This window comes from Myotis davidii, unplaced genomic scaffold (genome assembly GCF_000327345.1).
Source record: "Myotis davidii unplaced genomic scaffold, ASM32734v1 scaffold111, whole genome shotgun sequence".
NCBI lineage: Eukaryota > Metazoa > Chordata > Mammalia > Chiroptera > Vespertilionidae > Myotis > Myotis davidii.
Window position 1 is genome coordinate 3,636,917 of NW_006284347.1, and position 7,848 is coordinate 3,644,764.

Here is a 7,848-nt window from a genome sequence, read left to right on the forward strand (position 1 = left end):
GGCAGGGAGGGGGGAGCCAGCAAACGGGAAGAAGTAGAGTTGTCCAGAAGGAGACGGGGCCAGGGCCCGCTGCGGTCAACGGGGCACCCACGCTGCAGACTGTGCGAAGCGCACCTGATAGCCTTGCTCTCAGCACACGGCTACAACCTGTTTCAGGGCAGTAGTGGGGGTGCGAGGGGGCAGTCGGCCAGGCTCTGAGGAGGAAGAGGTGGAAGCAGAAGAGAGGGTGAACTCTCTTGAGAATATGGGGAGGAAAATGAAAGAGAACAATGGGATGGTGACGGTCGTCATAATACTAGTATTAATAATCATGAATACTCATAATGGCCCATGGTTATTGAATGCTCACTCAGGGCCAGGTGTGTGCATTCATCTCAGATAATCCACACAACTTGATGGGGAGATTCTGTTAACACCTCATCTCACAGATGAGGAACCTGGGGCACTAGGCGAGTGCCCAGTGGTCTAGCAGGTAGGGGAGCTGAGCTTTGGCTCCAGGCGTTGTCATCATCATCATAGCCCCCACCCCACAGGAGCTGAGCCCAGCTGCTGGCAATACGAAGGCTTAGCAAGAGCCAGGGAAGGAAGTGTGTGCCCAGGAGGGAGGCAGGAGGGAGGCTGGAGGGAAGGAGCCACTGGAGAGAGAGCTGGAAGATGAAGGGACCCAGAGCCGTGGGGTGGATACCGCTCCTGGGCGTGCTCTTGAGCCCCTACACTGGGGGTTCGCTACATTCTTTTCAGTAACAATCCATATGTCAAACCCGATCCTCCTCAAAGACATCTACTTGGTAGAAACAGAGTTGCTCTAGGTCAAAGGAAGGAGGAACCCAGCAACCTCCCCCTAACCATACCCCCCTCCCCAACACCTCCATCCTGGTGGCCACTGAGGAAGGGACCTTCTTAGGAACAAGGGATCCCTTAGGGCCTCCAATCTCAGATGTTTGCTTCCCGCGAGAGCTCTCTCTCATTCGAAATTAAAATTAACCAGAGATGTGCTGTGTCTTGTGTCTGCACCACACAATCCAGCCTATAATTGGGACTCAACATAAGGCTGACGGAGAGGTCTGGGCAATGCCTGAGTGGGTCAAATCTGGATCTTCCCTCCCTGGCTAAGTGAACCTCAGTAAGTGTCTCTCCCTCAAAAAGCCTCAGAAGACCCAGCAGTTCCCTCGCCTCTTGAGATTTTAAGGTTAAATAAGCTGACACTCATATGAGCACTTAGCCCAGTGCCCAGCTAATGGCAAGAGCACAATAAATATTACCTACCAGTATTATTAATAGCATCAGCAAGATTAAAACTATGTTGGGAAAACACAAAGAATCCACTGGAAGGAATTAAAATGCCCCCATGGGAGGCACAGTGTCCTGTATGTCCCAGTGTTGTTTCCCCCGAGGACTGGCCAGGGAATGCTCTGTTTCTGAAACCATCCCTTGCATTTCTGCACCAATGGGAGGCGTGGCCTGGACCATGGCGGTGTGCAGGTCGGGCTCACCTGGAGCCAAGCATTTATTCACTGGTGTTTATACAAAGCTCTGTGCCCACTTGGCCCCCCTTCTGTCTGAGCCTGTGTTCTAAGAACCTTGGAGAATGCACCTCCCTCTTCTGACTTTTATAGGGCTTTGCTTGCTTAACAATAGTGGGTGCCAATGTACAAATAACAGCACAGACATTGCAGCTCTAAAAGGGGAAAGCCCCACCCTTGAGAACGCAGAATTAAATGAGAAATACCTAGAAGTGAAATCTTTTCCGGGGCTGAGGGCATGAGACAGCAGGGTTCCTGCCTTCACAAGAGAACAGTTTCAAGCAGAAAAACACACTGAATGTGAGGGAAGAGTGCCCCCTGCTGGCCAGTATTAGAAACGCGCAGCTGAAAATAAGTACTGCCTCGAGGCTCAGTCTCGAACACCTTCTGTAGTTCTTTGTTTTGTTATTAATCTGAACTGCAATTTTTAAAAAAAAGATCTGAGAGAAAGTACAAGGTCATAGAGTGTTTCATTTAACTCCTCCCTTGTTTCTCTTGCTAGTGCACTTGAATGTCACCTAAAAGGTGAATGCTACAGCTCTGCATCAGAGAACCTCTGAGCCTTAATTGTCTCAAGATACTAGACTCAGATGGATGGGTAATTTTTTAATATTTTTCTTGACAGACCTAGAACTCCACACAGGACCTCCTTCCCATATTCTCCGGAACCCAGGATAATAGAAGAAAATAAGACATTTAGCAGGAATGATGGCTGGTACACACAGTATCAATTCTTAGCCTTGGGTTTGTAATACCTCAAGATATTAATTAAATCAAAGAATAGTGTGAAATGCTAAATATTAAAAGTCCAGAACTATCAATTCTATATGCCTTTATGCTCCTTTAGGGACTCAATGGCTGTGATAATATCAGACAGTGAGGAGACATGCACTCCTTATTTTTTAAATCAATTCCAAAGCAGTTAGAACTGAAAACAGGTGTTCAAGAGTCTGCCACTAGAGGTCCTGCTAGTGTGGTTCAGTTGCTTGGGTGTCATCCCATGCACTGAACGGTTGCCAGTTCAATTCCCCAACCGGACACAAGCCGGCATTGAGATCAATCCCGGTAGGGGGTGTGCAGCAGTCAGCCAATCGATGCTGTACTCTCACATCGATGTTTCTCTCTCTCTCCCCCTCTCCCTTCCTCTCTAAAAATAAAATATTCTTTTAAAAAAATAGAGTCTGACACTCGGGGGCGAAAGGGAGTACAAAGTATATATTTTTTCATATCCAGCATCTTTTCTGACCACAATGGCATAAAACTAAAAATCAATCAACTACAGAAAGAAAACTGGAACAAAACACAAATATGTGGAGACTAAACAACATGCTACTAAACAGCCAACAGATCAAAGAGGAAATCTAACAAGAAATCAAAAACTATCTTGAAACAAATGAAAATAAAAACACAACTTTTCACAATTTATGGGATGCAGCGAAAACAGTTCTGAAAGGGAATCTCATAGGTATACAGGCCTACCTCAAGAAAAAAGAAAAATCCCAAACTAGAAAAAAAGAATAAACAAAGCCCCAAGTAAACAGAAGGAAGGAAATAGTTAAAGTCAGAGGGGAAATAAACAAAATATACATTAAAAAATACAATAAAAAGATCAATAAAACTAAGAGCTGGTGCCTTAAAATAGACAAACTTTTAGCCAAACTCATCAAGAAAAAGAGAGAGCCCAAATAAATAAAATCATATATGAAAGAGACATCACAACCACACAGAAATACAAAGGATTATTAAAGAATACTATGAACAATAAATTTGAAAACCTAAAAGAAATGGATAAATTCCTAGAAGTATATAATCTTTCAAGTCTGAACCAGAAATAAATACAAAATTGGAACAGGCCAATTACTAGCAATGAAATTGAAGCAGTAATCAAAAAAACTCCCAACAAATAAAAGTCTAGGGCCAGATGGCATTACAGGTTAATTCTACTAAACATTCAAAGAGGAATTAATACCTATCCTTAAATCAATTACAAAAGTCAAAGCGGAAGGAAAGCTTCCAAACTCATTTTACTAGTATAAAGCCAGCATGACCGGATACCAAAACCTGTAAATTCTTTTTTTGTAACTTCTTACAAAAAAAGAAACTATAGGTCAACCTCTTAGATGAACACAGATGCAAATATTCGCAAAATATTAGCAAATTCAACAACACATTCAAAGGATCATTCCCTATGACCAAGTGGGATTCATATGAGAGATGTAAGGATGGCTCACCATCCACAAATCAATTAATATGATACATCACATTAACAAAATAAAGCATAAAAACCTCAATAAATGCAGGAAAAGCCTTTGAAAAAATTCAACATCCTTTTATGATAAAAACTCTCAACACCTTTTAGATTTGACCTTCCGTGGTGAATGTGGATGGTGGCCCGAAGAAACTGAGCAGTACGTGGAGGTGATCACTGGTTCCATGGCGCTCTGCCATGCTGACGCAAGCTGCTGTCAGGCCGGTTAGGGGGTCCCTGCACCAAACCTCCTGGGCACCGTCGGGTGAGGGGAAGCTGCAACTGGATGAACATGCTCCCTTCACAGCCCTTCACAAGGACAAGCCACTTTCTCATAAAAGGAGGAGCTTAAAAGATGCCTGGAAGCTGAGAAGAAGGTCATGGAGAAGGAGCTCAGTGAGAAACAACCAAGCCAGGCCACTGCTGCGGCCACCAACCACACCACTGACAAACGATGTGGGGCTGAGGAGAGCCTGGACCCAAACCAATACTAACAGGCTCGCAGCCCAGCAGCCCAGCAGCGAAAGGCCAGTGGGGGAGACCCGTACCCACACAAGTTCCATGTAGACGTCTTGCTCACTCACTTCATCCAAGAATACAGTCACCTGCAGCCTGGGGACCACCTGAGTGACATCACCTTGAAGGTGGCAGGCAGGACCCATGCCCCAAGAGCTTCCAGAGGAAAGCTCATCTTCTGTGACCTTCGAGGAAAGGGGGTCAAGGGGCAAGTCATGGCCAATTCCAGAAGTTATACATCAGAGGAAGAGTTCATCCGTATCGATAACAGTGTCAGGGAGACATAATTGGAGTTCAGGGGAATCCCGGGAAAACCAAGAAGGGTGAGCTGAGCAGCATTCCCTAAGAGATCGCACTGCTGTGTCCTCGCTTGCATATGTTACCTCAGTTTCACTTTGGCCTCAAAGACAAGGAAACACGGTATCATCAGAGATGCTTGGACTTGATCCTGAATTATGAGGCAGAAATTTATCATCTGCTCTAAGATCATCACACAGTATAAGATGTCTCTTAGATGAGTTGGGATTCCTAGAGATTGAAACTCCCCTGATGAACATCATTCCAGGGGGAGGTATGGCCAAACCTTTTATCATGGACCACAATGAGCTGGACCTGAATTTATATATCAGAACTGCTCCAGAACTCTACCATAAGATGCTAATGGTTGGTGACATTGACCATGTTCACAAAATTGGACACAAGTTTGCCCAATCAGCGTGGCTCAATCATTGAGCATTGACCTATGAAGCAGGAGGTCACAGTTTGATTCCAGGTCAGGGCACAAGCCTGTGTTGCGGGGCTCGATCCCCAGTGGGGGGCATGCAGGAGGCAGCCGATCAATGATTCTCCCTCATCATTGACATTTCTATCTCTCTCTCCCTTTCCCTTCCTCTCTAAAATCAATAAAAATATATGTATTTTTAAAAGTGGACACCAGTTCCAGGATGAAGGAATTGATTAGATTCACAATCCTGAGGTCCCCACCTTTGAGTTCTTCGTGGCCTACACAAATTACCACAATCTCATGGAAACCACAGAGAAGATGGTTTCAGGGATGTTGAAGTACATTATAGACAGTTACAAGATCACCTACCATCCAGATGGCTACCATCCAGATGGCTGCCATCCAGATGGCCCGGAAGACCAAGCCTACCAGACTGACTCCACCCTACCCTCCCGGAGAATCAGCACAGTAGAAGAGCTCGAGAAAGCCCTGCCAGAAACTAACCTTGCAAAATTCTTGATGATATCTGTGCGGCAAAAGCTGTCAAAAGCTGTCGAATGCCTTCTACCTCGGACCACGCCAGGCTCCTTGATAAGCTAGTTGAGGAGTGCCTGGAAGTGATAAGCATCAATCCTACATTCGTCTGTGATCACCCACAGACAATGAGGATCTGACTAAGCGCTTTGAGCTGTCCGTCATGAAGAAGGAAATATGCAATGCCTGCACCGAGCTAAATCACCCCACGTGGCCATGGCAGCTTGTCAAATAATAGGCCCAGGCCAAGGCCACTGGCGATGATGAGGCCACGTTCATTGATGAAAACCTCTGACCACGCTGGAATACGGACTGCCTCCACAACTGGCTGGGGCCTGGGCATTAACCAAATCACCATATTTCTCGCAGGCCAATAACATCAAGGAAGTCCGTCTGCTTCCTGCTGTGAAACCAGGAGGCAAGGAGACTTTAGCAACTGCTGATGCACTGGAAACCACAGCAGCTGGCACTTCTGGCCAGAAAATAATAATTGCAAGTCGTATGCAAACTCAACCATCTTTGCACTTCTGCAAAAGATCAGAGCCCGCGAGGGAATTGTTGCGTGCTGCTAGCCATTTGACCATTGCGGTCCAGTCAGCAGAAGAGAGATGAACTAAGAATTCCTTTCTACTCCTTGTCATCAAATAAACCATTTGTTTCAAAACAACAACACATAATTCTCAACAAAGTGGGCACAGAAGGAACATATCTCAGCATAATAAAAGACATACATGACAAGCCCACAGCTAACATCATACCCAATAGTGAAAAGCTGAAAGCCTTTCCTCTAAGATCAGGAACAAGACAAGGATGGCCTCTCCCACCAGCTCTATTCAACATGGCACCGGAAGTCCTAGCCAGAGCAATCAGACAAGACATAGACATAAAAGGCATCCAAATGGGAAAGGAAAAAGTAAAACTCTCAGTATTTGCAGACAACGTGATACTATATATAGAAAACCCTACAGGCTCCTCCCAAAAAATACAGGAACTAATAAATGACTGAAGTTGCAACATACAAAATCAATACACAGAAATCTGTTGTAGTTCTATACACCAATAATGCTCAAAAGAAGAAATTTTTAAAAAGCCTCTTCATAAATGCATCAAAAAGTATAAAATACCTAGGAATATATTTGAGTTAAAAAAAAAAGTACCTATACTCTAAAAACTATTAAGCTACAGAAGAAACTGAATAAAATACAAATAAATGGAAGGATATACCTTGCTCGTGGATTAAAAGATTAATATTGGGGGGAGGGCAAGGGGGGGGACGGAGACATGTACTACTATTTGTAATACTTTAAACAATAAAAAAGATTAACATTGTTAGAATGTCCTTACTACCTAGAGTAATATACAGATTCAATGCAATACCTTTTAAAATATCAATATACTTCTCAGAATTTGAACAACTAATCATAAAATTTATATGGAACCACAAAAGACCTAGAATAGCCAAAGGAATCTTGAGAAAGAAAAAAGTGAGAGGTATCATGCTCCCTGATATCAAACTATACTATAAAGCTACAATAATCATGGTAGCTATCTATGGCACTAGTATAACAGATATATAGATTAATATAATAGAATAGCGAGTCCAGAAATAAACCCTTGCTTATATGGTCAATTATCTATAACAAAGGAGGCAAGGATATATAATGGGGTAAAGACAGTCTCCTCAATAAGTTGTGTTGGCAAAACTAAACAGATACATGCAAAAAAATGAAATTGGACCATTTTGTTACACGACATACAAATATAGACTCGAAATGGATTAAAGACTTAAATGCTAGACATGAAACCATAAAAATCCCAGAAGAAAACATAGGCAATAAATTCTTTGACACCACACTTAGCCCTATCTTTTTGGATATTGTATCTCCTTGAACAAAGTAGACAAAATAAATAAATAAATAAATAACCAAATGGGACTACATAAAACCAAAAAGGTTTTGCATAGCAAAGGAAACCATCAACAAAATGAAAAGACAACCTACTGAACTGGAGGTAAAATTTATACATGATACATACAATAAAGGTTTAATATTAAAAATACATAAAGAACTCATATCAACTAACACCCAAAACCAAAACAATCCATTTTTAAAATGGGTAGAGGACCTAAATAGACATTTTTCCAAAGAGAACATACAGATAACCAAAGACATATGAAAAGATGCTCAACATCACTAATTATCATAGAAATGCGAATCAAAACCATAATGAGATACCACCTCACACCTGTCATAAAAGTTATCATCAAAAATTAACAAAGGTGTCTATTTAGGTCCTTTGCCCAT

General features: G+C 42.8%; 1 pseudogene; it reads left to right on the top strand.

Annotated features, from left to right (window-relative positions):
• The first annotated feature begins 3,969 nt into the window (after positions 1–3,969).
• LOC102772443 lies at positions 3,970–6,157 on the top strand (annotated as a pseudogene).
• Positions 6,158–7,848: the final 1,691 nt, after the last annotated feature.